The sequence below is a fragment of the Gossypium raimondii genome, chromosome 4 (assembly GCF_025698545.1).
Source record: "Gossypium raimondii isolate GPD5lz chromosome 4, ASM2569854v1, whole genome shotgun sequence".
Lineage (NCBI taxonomy): Eukaryota > Viridiplantae > Streptophyta > Magnoliopsida > Malvales > Malvaceae > Gossypium > Gossypium raimondii.
The window spans coordinates 40,034,558-40,051,058 of NC_068568.1; the positions used below are offsets into that span (position 1 = coordinate 40,034,558).

At 35.1% G+C, this 16,501-nt stretch overlaps 2 long non-coding RNA genes across 2 annotated transcripts; one reads left to right on the plus strand and one right to left on the minus strand.

The window, feature by feature from the left end:
- Nucleotides 1–6,858: 6,858 nt before the first annotated feature.
- LOC105779966 (uncharacterized) lies at nucleotides 6,859–10,999 on the plus strand. The gene is made up of 3 exons (XR_008195312.1): nucleotides 6,859–7,037; nucleotides 10,396–10,602; nucleotides 10,861–10,999. It is a non-coding gene; the product is annotated as an uncharacterized LOC105779966 (long non-coding RNA).
- Nucleotides 11,000–14,830: 3,831 nt separating this feature from the next.
- On the minus strand, nucleotides 14,831–16,062 carry LOC128040575 (uncharacterized). Its single transcript, XR_008195313.1, has 2 exons — nucleotides 15,376–16,062; nucleotides 14,831–15,099 (listed from the first exon to the last, which is right to left on the minus strand). It is a non-coding gene; the product is annotated as an uncharacterized LOC128040575 (long non-coding RNA).
- Between the last annotated feature and the right edge of the window lie 439 nt (nucleotides 16,063–16,501).

Consider the following 16,501-nt stretch of genomic DNA (forward strand, 5'->3'; position numbering starts at 1 on the left):
AATAGTATATTTTTTAAAGTAATAAAATCCGGAAAAAAATAGGAACAAAGAGTTGAATATCTTAACATGTTGGTGCTTTGTGGCGTATGTGCCCTCCATTCAGATTTTAACTATTTTATTTTGTTTTTTGTACCATTTTGGTAAATAAAAAAAGTTATACTATTTTAATATTTTTTTTTATTTTTTAGTATTATTTTAATAAAAAACCCAATTCAATTAGAAAAGAAAAAAATAAAAAAAAATAAAAGGAGAGCCCATGACCGATGTTTACTTCATAAGTGCTCCTTTCCTTTCTCGTATTTGACTTTCTCTCTCTCATCCCTCTATTTTTGTCTCATATTTCTTTTTTTTCACTCTCATCTAATTATTTTATATGAAATAATATTTCATCTATTTAAATTTAATGTTGACAGCTAGCTTCCACTATATTTCTCTATTATTATTTTTTCATTTCAAGGTGTCCCATAAGAGCAATCGTATCATCACCATACATTTTTCAGTTTTCTAAGAGTGGATTTGGATGGACGATTAGGTGCGGTGCGGTGCGTTTAGCTTACTTTTTATCTCACGCTACAGTATTTAATCTCACCGCCATCGCTGTTTTTACACTAACCACAGGTAAACGCACCGCCCATCTAAACTCACCCTAAGTTTTATATTGTTATTTTTTCAGCATTTTTTTGTTTCACCTGTATTTTTTTTAATTCTCACCGATGTCGGTTAATATACCGGTAACGCCCATTAAAAAATATTTTTTCTATTATGAATTCTTATATTTTTTATAGATATTTCAAAAAATACATACGAGTCTCAGACGACACTGAAAAAATCATTTCTAAACATTGATTATTGCATTATGATTAGGAAAAAATAAGAGATGCCGCCTACTGAAACTATAAAGTCATTTTCGTATATAATTTTTTACTCCAAATTATTTTCGTAATTAATTAATATTTTTAGGAAATTTATATAAAAAACCTCAAACTAAGAACTAGAATGCAAAGGAAACAGAGAAATGGATGGTAAATGGCTTGAAAAATACTTGGACCGTTTCTTGGGATGAGTTGTGCCGCCTGCTGCTTCCACATAAACGGTTTCTCTGGTCTATTCCTAATTGATGTGGGATATTAGTCGGATACCAACGAGCCTACCTCACCATTTAGACATAGGCCATGGGCATTCACACGTGGCCTGTAGATATGCCTTATTAATGGGAAGATTGGCTCGGGTTACCATTTAAGTTGGATTTGCAATTGCTAAAACGTAACATGAATTAAATAAATTTAAACATATAACATTGATTATAATTAGTAATACAAATATAATAGGAACGTTTAGATTATCAAAAATAATTACAAACTTGCATATTGGGTTAACTCATAACAGCAAAAGTGAAAGACCAATTCCTATACGTCCATATTTAAGAGCAAGGAAAGCTTTGGATGAGCACACAAAAGGCTGAAGCAGACATTTTGATATTCTAAGCACCAGAAATTAGTTCCCAAATCGATTAGCAGTCATAAACCTCGCAACTCTTGGTAAAAAACAGATTTGAAGTAACCAGATATGAACATTTCCTTTTAAATGGTTATAAAGCAAGCAGATCATCTCATACAAGGCATGGAAATAGGACTGTGGTATTCCTGGCAAAAACCATTTACACAATTAAAGGAAGTGTTCAAGCGGTCTAAATATTAAAGTTGGAATGCTCCACCAATTCCCGATTGATTTTAGGTTCCAGGTTCTGTTATGTGTAGGCCTAGTGAGCTACACGTGAGAGGGATCCTATCCCATATTTGTTTAAGTAAGGTTAATGCAGTAAACGTCAATAGCACTTAGAAAAATGAAAACAACAAAAAAGAACTCACCTAAATCTGTTCTTTGCGAGCATCCTTGAGGTCATTGTTGCTCTTATTCACCCTGATAAGATAATAACTGAATAATTCTTCTACTTCCTCAAGCTTAATATCCATTTCTCTCAACTTCTTAATACTTGCCTCAACCTGCTTCAAAACAGTCAATCTCTTTCTTAGTTGCTGAAGTTCCAATTCTAATGCCCGTTTTCCATCTAATTCTTTCTCCATTTGAATTATCCTATTATGGAGTTCCTCTGTATAAACGATGGTCAAGCCATATTGTCAATTCTCGCAATTCCGAAACCAACAAGAAACTATGTAGAATTGAAGATAAAGGCATGAGCAACAAACAAACCTTGAGATCATCAGCCAGTTTCCTTGCATTTTCATCAGCTTTTGCACTATTTTCAGAAGAATATGTTAGTTTCTCAATAGTTCTTTGAACAATATTCCTTAGCAAACACGGAACCAGCACAAGTAACCTAAATTGTTATTTCTTTATACAAAACAAATTCATTGATTGAAATCATCAATGGTAGACTCCTAGCCTGCAAGTAGGAACTTGTGCTTACCTTAGAAATATATGCACTACATTTATATTCAAGAGAAGAAAAGATCAACTTGCAAAGCCTACATAAAAACTACAATCTATATTACTTGGAATCAGATTTGAGTGTCGGATATGTTTAGCAATCACTTACCCCGCTCGCCTTGCTGTTAAGAACATCATCCGCTCCTTCTTGAGGCCGCCTATGACTGCCTGATTTGAGTTGTCGAGGCACACTGGTCTTTGATGTTGTTGCCATGGAAGGATCCTCCCCTTGGATATGAGCTGCAGTTGCTTCAAGAACCACTTGGCCTAAGCTCGACTGCGCCCAAGGCAGAGTATTGGAAGTGGCAGGATCTGAAGATAGGGCTGCAATTAGAGGTGCAGCTCAAACGACGACTGTAAGACTGCGAAAGACGCTTACACACATGCACCACCACACCAAAAACATTGATTAAAACATCTCAAATATGACACAAGTGATTTACGTATCAAAATATTAATATTTTAAACATGATTTTTATATTAATAACACAAAAATACATAAACTGTTCCATCAAAAAAATTTCCAGTTTTTTATTTATTTATAGATGTAGTCACTTATCTGTAATTTAAATTACCTTTTAGTTATTAAATTTTGAAAATTTATAATATAATCATTAATGTTTTCGAAAGTTATGATATGATTACTAAATATAACAAATCAATGGCATTACCTAGTGACCATATTGTAACTTTCGGTTACATTAATGACTATATCGTAACTTTTTTAAATTAAGTGGCCAAAACGTAATTTAAAGCATATATAAGTCACTAAATCTATCATTTATCCCTTTTTTTACAACGCAAAAGCATAAGCCGAAAAGGTAAGGCCCATTAATTGGTGTGGGTTATGGAAGATTGCTTAGCTAGTTGAACAGTTTCTTTGAACATGAGGTGTGATCCATGTGTCACGGGACACACAAAGAACGATCAAGGCACACTTTGTTGTTTTCTTTTGTTTATTGGAGATCATTTGGCCTAATAAGATTTGATACATTACTTGGAAGAGATTCGAGGCTCGTTTATTTAGATCATCGCTAAAATATATTATATTTTAGCAGGATAACTATTGTAAATTCTTCTGTAGATGGGAATTAATCTCCGCCATTGAAGTAATTTAATTTGTACCGTTGGATTTGGAGAAGCTCAATTATAAATAGAGTCATCCGCTTTCATTTGTAATAATTTCATTCTTGAGATATTTAGAGCATTTACTCAAATCCTTGGAGTGCGATATTTTCCTTTGGCTTTTCTACTTCTCATTGCTCTTTTTTGTGAGTTTGCTTCCGCTTTGTTTAGGTGCCTTAAAGAAAAAATGAATTCTCATTGTTCTAGAGTAGGCTAACTTAGGCAGAATTTGAATCCAAAAAATGACTTGACTGCGTTGTTTGTCAAATTAAAATTCTAATCCCGTGACACATGCTCCTTGTTAATATTGATGTCACGGTTCAAGTGGTCAACGTTCGATCAAATTAAATAAATAAATAAAAATTTAAATTAGTTGAGTTAGCAAGTCTTATTTTACTTTTTTTTAATTCATTTTAAAAAATTTAATCTAGTCCTATTATTTTTAGTCCGATTTTTATAAAATTATGATAATCTTTGTTGTTATTAATATTTATATATTATTAAATAAATATATGGTGTTGAATTAAATTTATAAATAATTCATTAAAATTATCACAACTAATTAACTTTTAAATTGGTTGAAAAATCATTTTAATAATATTAATAATAAACAAATTGGTTAAACAAAATTTGAAAGTGAACCTTCATTGAATTCAACATATATTTTATTTACATAAAAATGAAAGTGATTAAAATAATAAAAAAACAAAAAGTTATTCAAAATTTAAGAATTGCCAAGATATAAGATTTTTTTTATCAAAATGAGCCCAAATGTCACTACCTCATATTAACAAGCATCAACAAATACAAGCCCATAGATACCTCTCATATATCCATATTAAAAGGGAAGGTACAATGTTTATTAACATTAAGTTTACAAAGACAATCAGCCACTCTATTGCTCGAACGATCTACCCACTCAATCTTAAAATCAATGAAAGCATCCAACAAATCGAAAATTTCCTTCAAATGAAAATCAAATATCGAAATGGCCTCACGATGAAACTTAAACCGATTGACTAAACTAGCACAGTCAGTCTTGAAAAAAGACCTTGTGATATTATTGTTATGAGCCAATATAATCCCTTCCCTCATCGCTTCCGCCTCAGCCCATTCAACATCCATCCTATAATCCAAAATAATCACACGACCACATAACACAAAACCATCATGATCCCTCGCAATAATTCCAATGCCCACCACCAAGTCAAGAATCGCCACATCAACATTAACCTTAATGGCATCATTTGAAGGCCTGATCCACCTATGAGACCTAGGGGAGCTAGGGTTCATCGGCGCATGCAAAAGATTAAAGATCCTAAAATCATCCCCCCAAGGTTCTGGCCCACTTCCAAACCAATCGAGGATCATCCTCTTTACCCTGAAACAATGCATTGTTGTGACCATTTCATACATTCCATAAAACTGTGATGAGATTCTCAAACGCCTTAAGATCCAATAAGTGAGTAGCGTCCTCGAGCCAATCAATACAACTCTTATAAGAAGAATTAAGTAAACGTCCGTCAAGCCCTCCAAAAGAAAGAACCGCACGGGCCTTAAAACAATCTCTAAAAGCATGGATAATAGTTTCATCCCTAAGCCTGCACCGGTGGCAAGCCCGATCAAAGCCTTAAAAAACCTAGCCTATCTTGACATTAGTCAAAAGTAAGTTATGACCAACCCTCCGTGCAAAGATACATATTTTAGGAAACACATGAAGTTTTCAAATAGTCCTCCAGAATAAACAATGTAAAACATAACCCATCTTCTTGAGAATAAGCCAAGAGCAACCAGATTTTGATGAATAGCACCTGAACTTGTTGTGAAACCAAACAATCCAATCCGGTGGACCATGCTGAACAATCAGTAAGGTCCATATATGATCACTTAACCCTTCGCATAAAACTCCTCCACCTAATCTCTAAACCACTCACACGAGTTAGACCTCCACAACTCACTCACCAAATCATCCAAAATGCCATAAATTATCAAGACCCTCAAAGCCCTATCTATCAACGCCGAACCTAGCAGTCATGCCATTGCTTATTTGCCATCCAAACTCGGTCTGAAGTGCTTTAACTGCATGCAGAATACTCATCAAGAGAATGAGGGTGTATCAACTGCTTTAGGGTGGAGCACATCCCTATTCGGAAAGCACTTAGAGCATAGAACACGATAATATAAAGTATCCTTATTGTTGATAAGCCGCCACACTGTCTCCCGAGGAATGCAATGTTGAAGAGCCTCAAGTCCTTAAAATCGAAACCACCCATACCCTTAGATGTACATAGAGAGTCCCATGCCATCATATCCCAACCAAGATCTTTGTTTTTTTTGCCCACCAAAAGCTCCTTATTCTCGAGATCATCACATCAAGGGTGCCCCTAGGAGTAAGAAAAACCAAAAGCACACAAGTAAAGATTGCAAAACCGATTTAATGAAAATTTTCTTACCACCATAAGATAAAAGACTTTTAACCTTCTATCCTAAGAGAAAACTGATCAATAATGTGCTGAAAAACCCTCGTCCATTCTTGCCAATGATCAAAGGCAAGCCTAAATAGTTATCCATGGACTAGAAAACCTGCATACCCGAGATACCACACAGCTGCGCCCTTTGATCTCTTGGAGTTTTAAGGCTGAGATAGACAATGAACTTGGACAGATTAACCTTTTGCCCCGAAATCATCTCGAAGTAGTGGAGGACATTCTTAACGGTGTCAAACTCCTCCTTATTACGAAAAAAAGAGTGTCATCCGCGAAGAAAGGATGATTAATCTTGGGTCCATTCTAATTGGCCCTAATCCCCCGGATCTTCTCATCCATCTGGGCCCCCAAAAGTAATTTAGAGAGCGCTTCCATGCAGAATAAGAAAATATAAGGTGAAAACAGATCTCCCTGACGAAGCCTTCTCTCAGGAATAATCACATTAGTGAGGGAAGCATTACATTTAACTAGGGGTGTGCATAATTCGGGTAAAACAGAAAAAATTCGGTTAACCGACCGAATTCAGTTAATCAATCGGTTAACCAAATTTTCTCGGTCGGGAGTCGATTATTATTTTTTACTATTTTGGTTAACGATTAATTCGGTTCGAAACCGATCGATTAACCGAATTTTTTCTATTTAACCAAAAAAATTAATAAATAAAATTATCCAACCCAACCCAATTACCCAACCCAATAAAACTAAAACTAAAATCTACCTAATTACCCAACCCAATAAAACTAAAACTAAAGTCTACCCAATTACCAACCCAATAAAACTAAAACTAAAGTCTAAGTCTCTAACAGTTGTAATAGTCTAAAACTAAAACTAATAGCCTGCCATTCCATTCCATCCGCGTCCAGCCAATAGCCGTCCACCCGTCCGCCAGTTCCGACTATTGTTCTTCTTTTTCTCTAATTTTTCTTGCTCTTCTCTGCAACTTTATCAACCTTCAACTCCTTGCAACTTTCCAAAAAGGTAATAAATCTCCATTTCTCTGCTTTTATTTATTTGTTTTTGGACTAGGGTTTCTTGAGAATCAGGTATCTTTGTAATTTGTTCTTATCCTCATTTTTCTTTTTTGTCTTTTTTTCTCTGTTTCTAAGAGAAAAGTTTGTGTTGGGCTCTTTCTTTCTTGTTAGCTGGTGTTTGTTTCCTGAGAAAGCTAAAAAAAATGCAGGAATCTTTTGTTCTTAGTTAAGCTTTAAAAGTTGAAAGTTTAAATTCCAGTTCTTTCTCAGCAACCAAACATGTTACAACCCTACAAAGCTTCTTTAATGTAGTACTATCATTTCTTATTTAAAAAAAAAACCTCTTTTGCTCTTATTTCCCCTTTTGGCGTGTGCGTACGGTTTGGTGTTCTAATTTAATTTATTTTGTTCACGCATTTTACAGTTGTCAACTCTTAATACAAATCCGAAATTTTTATATATATTATGGTTTAATTTATGCTTCGTTTAGTTACAAGAATGCTTGAAATTTCTTCAGCTTTAATAGTTTAAGTTCATTCTTTTACATTTGTCTTTATGATCTTAACTATTTCACTGGATTTTGTTAAAAGAAAAAAAAAGTATTTAATGATAAGTTTCACTGTGTTTAAGGATATATTTGAAAATTTTTGTTGTTTAATTTGATTGGAGATAATCAATAGTTAATCATAAGTTTCACTGTGTTTGTATATACGCAGCTTTTAGTTCAATTGATTGTTTCATAAACTTTGTTTCTCTTTAAAATGAGCAGGTTGTGAAGTATTGAGGGTGTTTATTTTTTGTTTTTTGGTTTAATCATGGCCTTGGCGCTGTTTTTTAATTTATGCAGTTGATATGATCAACAAGGACGGGGTCAGAAAATATTTTAGGGGCTGAAATTAAATTAGTAAAAATATAATTTTACTATTTTAATATTTATATCTTTATAATTATTAAAGAATTAAATCAAAATTTTATTATTTTAATAATATTAAAGTATAATCTTATTTTTACTAATTTAAATTTTTATAAAATTTAAAAGTATCTAAATGAAAATTTAGCTGCACATTATGGATACTGGTTCTGTGCTATTCAAAAGTTGGGTTCTATGATAGGCTCAAAACTACTAAGCAAGTGATATGGATTTATCATTTATGATGTTAGTAAGCTAAAAATTTATGTGTTAAATGCTGCAATTTATGGTGTCTGAAAGTTGTGGTTTATGATATTCGAATGATGTATTTTAAGTTGTTCGGATGTGTTAAAGAGTTGATTTAATATAATGCCTAATGGTTGTTTATTGTTGTTCAAAGCGTGATGAAATAAACATGTTAGGCGTAGTTTAATATATGCCTTGCTGACCCGTAAGGTTGTCCAAAACAAGACAAAATTCAATTGTCTAAATTTTTAACATTTTTAACATAATCCAACTCAACTATGTTTTTTCTAAAACTCAACATCAAAATATGTTTAATATTATAAATGTATTTTAATTTATTATATACTTTTTTTCTAGCAGAATGTTAACCGAATCAACATCTATTAAGGGTAGTGTTACACCTCCTACTTTGATAGATTCTAAAAATTCGGGAGTTAGAGCTTCAAGCCAAACAAAGGGGATTACTGGGAAAAGAAAAGTCAATTCTCAAAGGTCAGAAGTTTGGTCTCACTTCACTAAGATTATTAATAGTGAGGGTGCAAGTAAGACTAAATGTAATTATTGTCAAAAAGAATTTTGTTGTGATATGAAAAAAAAAATAGTACAAGGTCATTAAAATATCATATTGGTTCATGTAAGAAAAATCCTAGTAATGTTGTTGACAATACTCAAGGACAAATAGCTTTACCTAGAAAGGGAGTTGAAGGAGGGGAAGAGAATCTTTCAACTTGGAGATTTGATCAAGAAACATGTAGGAAAGGATTAGCATAAATGATTGTGATTGATGAATTACCTTTCAAGTTTGTTGAAAGTGAAAGTTTTAAGAAATTTATATTTGTGGCATGTCCTAGGTTTCATATTCCTTCATGAACTACTATGACTAGGGATGTTTATCAATTGTATTTAGATGAAAGGGTCAAGATAAAACAACTTTTGAGAAGTTCTTGTTCTAGGGTTTGCTTAACTACTAACACATGGACTTCTTTGCAAAGAGTTAATTATTTGTGTATCACTGCTCACTTTATTGATAACGATTGAAAATTGAATAAAAAGATTTTAAGCTTCTATCCAATTTCTAGTCATAAAGGTGAGTCCATTGGGATGGCGATTGAGAAATGTTTGTTGAATTAGGGGATTGATAAGTTGTTTACTGTTACTGTTGATAATGCAAGTTCAAATGATGTTGCTATTGGTTATTTGAGAAAGAAATTTAACCCTCGAGGGGGTTTAGTTCAAAATGGTAAATATATTCATATGAGATGCATGACACATATTGTGAATTTGATTGTTGTTGAAGGCTTAAAGGAAATGAGTAAATCTTTTGAACGTGTTAGGGGGGATGTTAGATATGTAAGACAATCTCCAGCTAGATTACAAAAGTTTAAGGAGTGTGTTGTGGTAGAAAAGATAGAGTGCAAGAAGATGTTGTGTCTTGATGTTTGTACTAGGTGAAACTCGACCTACTTAATGTTAGACACTGCTCAAAACTTTGAGAGAGCTTTTGAGAGATTTGAGGAGCAAGATACAAACTTTAAGGCTGAACTTGAAAGGGGAGAGGGTTGGCCTAATGTGGATGATTGAGATAATGTTAGAAACTTGAGGGATTTCTTGAAACACTTTTATGAAGTCACTTTGTGTATTTCTGGCACTTCATATGTCACGTCCAATAATTTTTTTGATGAGCTTTCTAAAATTGATATTCTTTTACGAGATGCTCAGTTAAAAAGTAATGTTGGTTTCAGTGTTATAGCCATCAAGATGAAAGAGAAGTATGAAAAGTATTGGGTGATATTGATAAGATGAATTTGCTTATGTTTGTTGCTTGTATTTTAGATCCTAAACAAAAGTTAAAGTATCTTGAATTTGCACTTTGTGAAATGTCTAGTTCTGAAAAAGCTTGTGAAATGATGCAAAAATTGAAGGAATCTTTGTATGAATTGTTTGATGAGTATAAGCCTCCACTTCATAGTATTTGTAGCCAATTGAGTGTGCCAACACATGTTTCTCTCGGTGAACCACAACAAAAAAATGAAAAGGCGAATGCAAGCTTTGTATAAAAAACGTGAGTTGGAAATTTGTGGTGAGGATAAAACATCTGAGTTGGATAAATATCTAGCTGAGGCTAATGAGGAATTTGTTGAAGATGATATTTTATTATGGTGGAAAGTTAACAGCCCTAGATTTCTCACTCTTTCAAAAATGGCCATAGATGTGTTAGCTATACCGATTTCTACGGTTGCTTCAGAGTCTGCATTTAGCACTGGGGGACGTGTGCTTGATTAATATAGGAGTTCTTTAACTCCTAAAATTATACAAGCTCTTGTGTGTACTCAAGATTGGATTCGAAAATCATCATCACAAGAAGACATCAAAAAGATTGAAGAACAAGTCCAATAGCTTGATAAGATCGAAAATGGTATATTTTTTGTTTTATTTTAATAGTTTCAATTTTTTTTACCATATCACTCCTACTTATTTAATTGATTCAATGTTTAAACTTTTCTTGGAATGCATCAGAGCTTACCCTAAATTCATGAGCTTTCATGAGTTGAAGGGTATACTTACTATCTTATTCTTGTTAACTTATAATCTATTCGCTTGTTTATATTATTTGATTTTTTTAAATGTGTATATTTCTATTATATGCTAAATTTTTGCACATATTCTTTTGTAGGTTTAATGCAAATGGAGAATATTGAAGACTTACATTTCAATTATGTGTTAATTTCAAGACTTATGTAATGTTTTTAATTATGTAGTGATTCAAAGACTTATGTAATGATTTTAATTATGTAGTGATTCAATTCAGGTAATTCGGGTAATTCGGTTAATTTTTAACCAAAAATAAAAAATATATATAATTTTCGATTAATTCGATTAACCGACCTAATTAACCGAAAAAATTTTAATTCGGTTAATGTTTTTTAAAAACAATTCAATTCGGTTAACGGTTAAAAATTTTGAAAGGTCGGTTAATTCGGTTATAGCTATTTCGGGTCGGTTAACCGAATGAACACCCCTGCATTTAACAACGTAGCTTACAGTACGGACACACTACATAACCAAAGTGACCCAAGAAACAAAAAAAACCCCATATAAATCATTACTTTCTCTAAAAATTCCCATTCAACATGGTCATAAGCTTTACTCATGTCGAGCTTAATAACAAACCCTTTATTTGGCCAATTTTTAGAACTCTAGAGGTAATGCAAAAACTTGTGGGCGATGAGAAAAGTATTATGAATCATACGCCCTGGTACATAGGGGTGTTCATTCGGTTAACCGACCGGTTAACCTACCCGAAATAACATTAACCGAATTAACCGACCTTTTAAAATCTTTAACCGTTAACCGAACCGAAATGAAATTTTTTCAAAAAAAATTAACCGAAAAGAAATTTTTTCGGTTAATTCGGTCGGTTAACCAAATTAACCGAAAGTTATATATTTTTTATTTTTGGTTAAAAATTAACCGAATTACCCGAATTGAATCACTACATAATTAAATTATTTTTAGGCTTTTAGACTTTAGTTTTAGTTTTAGTTTTAGAATTTTATTTTTATTTATTAAATTATTTGTAATTTTTATGATTGGGTTGGGTTGGGTTGAATACTTGGGTTTGGATTGGGTTTAGGTGAATAGTGGGCCTATTAACAGACCCCCGACTAAAAAAATTCGATTAATCGACTGATTAACCGAATTCAGTCAATTAACCAAATTTTTCGGTTCTACCCGAATCTTGCACACCCCTACTGGCACAAAAGCACTCTGGTTCTGATTATGCAAGCTGAAAGAACAGTTTTTAATCTACTAGCTAAGACCTTAGAAATCATCTTGTAGATAACCCTACAAAGATTGATGGGCTGAAAGTGAATCATATCCTTAAGATCATCAAATCTGGGGATAAGAACAATAATGATTTCATTAATATCATTGATGTCTCTATGCCCATCCAAAACCTCATGACAAAGTTGGAGCACATCCTTACCAACCACCTCTCAATTTTCCTTATAAAAAAGGCTTGAAAGCTCATCAATACCTAAAGCCTTGCAAAGATCCATTTAATTAAAAGCTTCAATGAGCTCATTATCTGACACACAACTATCCAACGCACCATTCATATCAGAAGTGATACAATTTGGGATCAAAACCAATGCCCTCTCAAGGTTACCACAAGCCTCAGTTTTAAAAAGAGAGTAAAAGTAATCCCAAGCCACCTGGCGAACACCTCAAAGATCAGAAACCCAATTACCATTAGTCATTAGTCATGCAAACCCTCAATCTTATTTTTTTATTTCTCCTGAAAACCCAAACACGAAAGATACAGGTGCTCGGGTCTCCCTTTTTAAGCCACTAAATTCGAAACCTTTGAGCCTAATATCGCTCATCCTCCACATACAAGCTACCCAATCCGCCTAAGAGGCTCGTAATCTCTCAACATTGGACTCCAACAACGGCTCATCCATAAGTTTATCAATCCTATCAATTAAGCTCCGCATGCGATCTTGCCCTTTTTTAAATCGCCTAAACTGTCATCTACCTAAATGAAAGCGGATACGGTCAATTCCAGTCAACACATCCCCATTACACTAATCCCAAACTCTTTTGATCATATCTTTAGCCTCATTCTCCTTGGCCCAACAAGTCTCAAACTGGAAAGATAGCCTCGGATCCCTCATGTCCTCCCTCGGCTTTCATTATGGTCCGAGCAAGTCTGACAAAACACGCTTGAAGATAAAAACGGGACAGGGCCCAACCAAAAAGCTGAAACCAAGAATCTGTCAAGACGTTCCCTAACCTTCCTATTCCCCTCGCAATTGTTTGTCCAAGTAAACCACCCCTTATCGAGCTTGACATCAACCAAAGCAAGCTCATCCATAACCATCTGGAAATTATCCATGGCCACTCTAGGTCTGCGTCTCCCCCCACACTTCTCTGCATCATCCATCACCTCATTGAAATCACCCCCAACAACCCAATCCCCACTCATAAATGTCCTAACCCTTCAAAGAGTGCTCTACGACAAGGGTAACCATAGAAGCCCATAAAACGAATCTAGTCATTCCCCTCCATCTTAACCATATAATCCATGCTCAAAGTAATTCTGAATAGTCACGTCAACCCTATCCCTCCATAATAAAGCAATACCACTTTTATGACCATCCTGATCCACAACAAAACAACCATCCATTTGAAAACGAACCCAAATACGCTCAAACTCGTTAGCCCGAAGCTAAGTTTCACTTTGAAAAACAATATCAGGGTTATTGACAGCAAGAAGCTGTCTCAACTCCCAAGCTGTCGCAGGGTTCTGGACGGGGCTGATCGCCAGCCGCCGCCTTGAGGGGAGACCCTTCCTCGGATAATTTTCTACGGACCATTCTTATCGGGCTCTCATCAATAGCTTCCCCGTTCCCAACCTTACTCTTATGTTTATTCCGAATTCACCTAATCCGATCAATACGCATACCTAACAGGGAGCAAGAATATGATATCTCATCCCTTGTCCTAATCATATCCTTCCCCCTCTGTCCCATCACGTAATCACCCTTACCAGCTGTGCTTTCAAACCTTCCCCCTTCATGTCCACTCCCAACCTCAAAAGTTTCAATCTCATTCCGCCATATGCCCATGCCCACATTTGGTTGCCCTATTTGGGCCCTTAACCAATTCTCAAATTGAAATTTCAAATTTTCAACCCACCTTTTCATACTGTTTATATTTATAAGTGTGATGTCCTATACAACCACACAAAAAGTAAAAAGTTGGAAGACATTCATACTTGATAGTACACAAAATCTCTTCTCCATCAGCCCCAACCAAATAAACCACCCACCTCAATGATTTAGAGATGTTCAATTTAACTCTTATTTTAATATACTCCACCCAACATCCATCCTTATCCCTCCAATTGATGGCCAAAACCTCTCCTATGGCTTTCCCAACATCAAAGGCCACCTGGCGATCCATTTTTTTCAATGGAATATTGAAAATTCGAACCCAAAAAGGCACATAAATAAAGTTGTAGCAACTCGTACCTTGTCCGTTCACAAAAGGGATCATGGAAAATAAGCTTTGATCAAAACTCCAACAGGCCAAATTAAGGATCCTATCCCAATCATCCCTCGAGCCGAATTTCACCAAAAACAGACCACCTATCATAGCCACAAAGTTAACCTGTACCATAGTGATTTTAGCACCCGATACATCGCCTCTCGATTAATCTTTCCCCCCGACATAAATTTCCCAACAGCCCAAGCTTTAAATCCCTACATGTCTGATTTTGTCGAGCCTTGGCAGACCACCCTTTCTTTTTGAGATTCTGAAAACTTAAGATTCGCTAGCAAGTCATTTAACTCGTCAGCCATCGCACCCCAACCCAGCAACACTCAAACGGATCACACCAAACCAGGACCAGCCCACCGCTTAAGACAGAAACACAACCCCACCGAACCCACAACTGAAGAAAAACCAATCACGAAAGGCTACCACCCTCCACCACAGCCAAGTAAAGACCACAAAACCAAAAATGAAACGCAGAAAAATCCCAAAAAAAGACGGGTAAAAACAATGAAAGAAAATATCAGTTCAGCAATAATCATGCAATCACCCGGCAGGCCAAGCCAAAACATTAACAAAGAGAATAAGGCTCAATGAAAAAAGAAAATTATAAAAACAGTCCCTGTACAGTCCTTTTACAACCCAAACAATAGAACTAGCTTTACAGGGAAATGCAAAAAATGAATAAAATAAACAGAATACCGAATGAAGAAGGCAGCACGAGCAAGAAGGCCTCCACCGCCAGTCCCGTATCACCACCCGTGTTAGGTGCGCACTCCGTCGAAGAAAACAGCGCCAAGAACATCAAATCGAAACAGGGGCCACCTCCCCCAACCCCCGCCGGAAAGAGCCACTGAACCACGACACCAAAGACAAAAGACACAAGAAAGTAGAGCAAACCGCACAAGAACCAAACAATAAGAAAGAAACTTAAAACTACAGCAGAAAAACACCATGAACAGAAAACAATCGAAAAAACCAAGCAATCACAAGAACAAAGCAACGAAACAAAAGGGAAAAATCTCACCAAAACAAAATTAAACAGTCCCTTATACAGTCCATATACAAAACATCAAAACTGGAACAAAATACAAAAAGCAGAAAAAACTAAAGAGAAAAAAAAGAGAACCGAGGAGAAGCCCGGGCAGGAGGACCTCCACCAGCAATTCGAAGCAACACTAGCCCAGATGCACAAGCCGTCAAAGAGAAACCAAGAAAACGTCCACCCCAAAACACCGAGAGCGAATTACCCCCCGATCAGTTCACCAACAGAAAGGAAAACAAGAAGAGAACGAAGCAAAACCACACAGTTGCATCAACACCGATCAAGAGGCGAACGCAAGCTTAAGGGGACCAGTCTTTAAAGAACACCAAGAAAGAGCATAGACGTCCCACCTTCTGCTTCGAACGGAGCAGACACCCTGATCAGAAGGCGAAGCGAAGCACAACGGAGAAAACTCGCAAAAACCACGTCAGAAAGAGATAAAGAGGGAAAAAAAAAAGAGATGCAGTTCGAAACAAAAACCAAAATAAAATCAAGAATGAAAAACAGGAAACAGATCAAGGATAAAACAAATGAAAACGCAAAGTTAAAACTACCTAAAAGCAAAAGACAATAAAAGCCAGTAACTACCAACTAAACGTTAAAACCTAAAATAACGACTAAAGAAACGAAAGAACGTAAAAAACATGCAAAAGAAAATAAAACGTAAAACATGTAAAACATAAAAGACAAAAACCACCGCTCAACGTCACCGTCAAGAAACAATTGCCGAAGCTTAGCAACTCCCCACCACTCCTTCCCGAGGAAACGACAAAAGCACCGCCACCGCAACACAGCAACAAGACACAAAACACCCGAGAGAATAACCTCGAACCACAAAACACCCTACTCAACCGTCCAATTGTTCATAAAACGAACAAAGTCGACGGACCAAAAAAGCCAAACAAAACAAGGATGAGAATCGCCAAAATATAAGATTAACTACGAAAGAGGTGGTATATTTCAAAATGTTAACAATGTTAAGAATGTAAAATTATTCTTATATTTCAAATGACATTAATAGAAATGTGAAATAATCGATTCTTTTTTTTAAATTGAAATATCATAATCACATTTCCAAAATCTAAATATAAAATTACGTTAATCAAACAATTAAAAATATCTTCTAAAAATAATACTAAGTTAATCCTCAATAATTTCTAGATGGCTCTTATCCTTTTGTTTCAATTTATATCTAATTTAACATTGAAGC